This window comes from Gymnoscopelus microlampas, assembly GCF_963454915.1.
Source record: "Gymnoscopelus microlampas genome assembly, chromosome: 14".
NCBI classification, from domain to species: Eukaryota; Metazoa; Chordata; class Actinopteri; order Myctophiformes; family Myctophidae; genus Gymnoscopelus; species Gymnoscopelus microlampas.
In genome coordinates this window covers 6,457,536-6,461,379 of record NC_139951.1, presented here as the reverse complement: position 1 = coordinate 6,461,379, position 3,844 = coordinate 6,457,536, and the positions used below count along the sequence as shown (strand labels likewise).

At 41.1% G+C, this 3,844-nt stretch overlaps 1 pseudogene across 1 annotated transcript; it reads right to left on the bottom strand.

The window, feature by feature from the left end:
* Positions 1-1,839: 1,839 nt before the first annotated feature.
* On the bottom strand, positions 1,840-3,439 carry LOC311059997 (E3 ubiquitin/ISG15 ligase TRIM25-like; annotated as a pseudogene). The gene has a single exon. The product of its transcript is annotated as an E3 ubiquitin/ISG15 ligase TRIM25-like (transcript).
* Positions 3,440-3,844: the final 405 nt, after the last annotated feature.

Below are 3,844 nucleotides of genomic sequence, written 5' to 3'. Positions count from 1 at the left end.
GGTGCTGGGTAATTATAGACCAATCTCTAATCTGCCATTTCTGGGAAAGGTCTTAGAAAAAACTATCTTTCATCAACTGGATGTGTTCCTACAGAACAATAAGGTTCATAACAAATTCCAATCTGGCTTCAGGAAAGGTCATAGCACAGAAACAGCACTTGTAAAAGTAATTAATGATCTTAGGGTGTCCGCTGACAACAAAAATATATCTGTTCTCCTACTCCTTGACTTAACCGCTGCTTTTGACACGATTGATCACAAAATTCTACTACAACGCATGGAGTACTGGATTGGTTTGTCAGGCACAGCCTTGTCTTGGTTTTACTCTTACCTAACAGGCAGAAGCTATTTTGTCAGCCTAGCTAATTTTGACTCAGACAAACATGACATCTGTTCTGGTATTCCACAGGGCTCAATTCTGGGTCCCTTATTGTTCTCCCTGTATATACTACCACTGGGAGAACTCATCGCCGATCACGGAGTGAACTTCCATTTCTATGCTGATGATACCCAGCTGTATCTTTCGGTAGCTCCAGACGACCCCTGCGCTCTAGACCCATTGTTGACCTGTCTGTCCAGTATAAAATGCTGGATGAGTGAGAACTTTCTTAAGCTAAATGAGGATAAAACAGAAATTCTCATAATTGGCTCCAGTGAGCAGAGAGAATTAATAATAAGTAGACTTGGTAACCTGGCTGTAGAAAGTAACACCACAGTAAAGAACCTGGGGGTTATTATCGACTCTGAATTGAATTTTAATGCACACATTAATCATGTCACCAAGATTGCTTTCTTTCATCTTAGAAATATTGCGCGAATTAGAGACTATCTGTCGTTAGACGACGCAAAAACGCTGATCCACGCTTTTGTTTTCTCTCGGCTTGATTACTGCAATGCACTCTACTCTGGCCTGCCTAAGAAAACAACTGACAGATTACAACTTGTTCAAAATGCGGCAGCCAGAATTTTAACTAAAACTAGAATGAGAGAACATATCACTCCAGTTCTAGCTTCACTACACTGGCTCCCGGTTGTTTTTAGGATTGATTTTAAAATTCTTTTAATAGTTTATAAAGCTCTAAATGGTCTGGCACCTTCCTACCTATATGACTGCCTAGAGAGACATGATCCAAACCGGACCCTCAGGTCTTCAAGTGCTGACCTACTCGAGGTGCCTAAAATGACATATAAAAAATACGGTGAAGCAGCATTCTGCTTTTACGGACCAACAGTGTGGAATAAACTCCCATTACACCTAAAACAGGCAGCCTCTGTCGATAGCTTTAAAGCACAGCTCAAGACCTATTTCTTCACTCTTGCTTTTAGCTGACTCTTTGGTTGATTTTTAAGTCCTCACTGTATTGCCTATTTTAATGTTTTATGCTTTTGCTTTTATTTTATTTTATTTTTTGTTTGCTTTATTGTTAAATTGGTTGTAACTGTAACTGTATTCTTGCTCTGTAAAGCACTTTGCGCTGCATTTCATGTCATGAAAGGTGCTATACAAATAAAGTTTATTATTATTATTATTATTATTATTATTATATGTGTTTAAACATGAATCAATATAATTACATGTCATTTTTGGAATATCAAACCCACAAAATAAAATGACTTCATATCAACCGCATGAAGGAAACTGGTACCTAAAAAAATAAATTGTCATGAATATGAGAGATGATTAACACATTATACAATAGATTAATAACAAACAACAAAATTAACAAATACAATTTAATTTACCCTATAACAAAACAGTTAGAGTTTTAGACGCTGAAAATGCTGATCATTGAATTATAAATTATTGTCAAGTCATGAGAGACAAACTCAAAGGCTGATCTATTTGAGGACACACAACTCAGCAGTATGTCCACCACCCCAAAACCTAAATCCAGCATAGAGGGTCTGGGTGAATGTGTTGTGGACTCTATGGAGGAGAGTCATGGTGTCAGAGACTCTGTAGAAGGACAGAGTACCTGCACTGTGATCCAGATACACTCCTACTCTGGAGGACACAGGACCTGGGATTTTAGTACTAATGCCTCTGTGTCTGAAAGTATAACATCCTGTCTGACACTGTAAAGACCAAGATTTATCATTGGATCCAAATCCAATTTCATTATAACCTCCTGTCCTGCTGATATATTCATATGAGACTGCTATATCATAGACTCCACTACACTCTACCTCCCAGTAACAGAGTCCAGTCAGACCCTCTCTACTCAGAACCTGACAGCATACAGTGAATCTCTCTGGGTGATGAGGATATGATTGTTGTTTTTCCATGCATGTTACTATTCTGTTCCCATTAGACAGAGACAGTAGGTGATATGCTGTGTTTGGATCCAGTGTGATTGGACATGAATATTGTAAGAACTCAGCTCTGGTCTTGGGTTCTGCTGGTGCTGACAGTGAAACATCCACTCTATTCATTGTCTCCTCTAGTTTGTCCCTCATCTTTGACACAGCCACGGTCACGTCTTCAAAGTATCTCAGAGTACGGACATTGCTGCTGACTGGCATAGATTCACTGATCCTTGAGAGGGAGGTGTAACTGTGTAGAAAATGGAAGTGATCCTCTGTGTGTGAGATCTGCTCCAGCTCAGCATGTCTCCTCCTCAGTTCAGTGACCTCCTGCTCCACACGCTTCCTCTGTGCTTCAGCACGACTCACATAACGTTTCTGCTGGTCTCTGATCAGCTCCCTCAACTCAGATCGTCTTCTCTCAATGGAAGAGATCATTTCCTTAAAGATGGTGTCACTGTACCCCACTGTTCTATCAGCACAGTGATTGATGGACTGCTGCAGCTGAGACAATATTGTGACCTTTGTGTTCTTCCACGGAGCACAGAGAACAGATACACTGCTGATCAGTACGACAGAAAAGCTTTCTCACCTCGTCGTGACGAGAGCAGATGTTCTCCTGAAGCTCGCTGGAGGCTTTGACCGGCTTGTGTTTCTTAAAGGCAGGAGATTGATAGTGAGGCTGGAGGTGAGTGTCACAGTAAGAGACCAGACACTGAAGACAAGTCTTCACAGCTTCCAGTTTTCTCCCAGTACAGAAATCACAGGCCACATCTCCAGGTCCAGCATAGCAGTGATCAAGAGGAACATCTTGGAGTCCTGTCTTCTTCAGTATATCCATCGTGTCAGCCAACATGGTGCTTTTCTTCAGAACAGGTCTTGGGTTGAACGTGTGGCTGCACTGTGGACAGCTGAATGTCCCTCTTTGATCAACCTGACTCCAGTATCCCTCCATACACCTACTGCTATAGTTGTGTCCACAGGGAACAGTCACTGGATCCTTCAGTAGATCCAGACAGATAGAACAGAAAAACTGATCCTGATCCAGTTGAACTGCTTGGTGTGCGATTTTACAGCCGACTGATGAACAGACTGAGTTTAGTTTGGTTTTCCTTTCCCAGAAATCACGTGACATGGGAGGCTGTAACTGGTGTGTGTGTGTGTGTGTGTGTGTGTGTGTGTGTGTGTGTGTGTGTGTGTGTGTGTGTGTGTGTGTGTGTGTGTGTGTGTGTGTGTGTGTGTGTGTGTGTGTGTGTGTGTGTAACGCTGTTTACACTCAAAATATGGGTGTAAACAGCTTAGTGAATCGGCCCGATATTAACACCAAAATGATTTAATCAGTGAACTTCCGAATTCCGGATTCTTCTATCCTTCAAACATTTGTTTTTCTTTATTATGACATTTTTTTATGTTATTTTAATGGTTGTCACATTCTTGAGGAGAATCTAAGAACAAGCATTTCACTGCCTGCACTGTTGAGTCAGCTGCATTTTAAGTTCATATGACAATAAAAACCCTGAACCTTAAACCTTGCTCCACA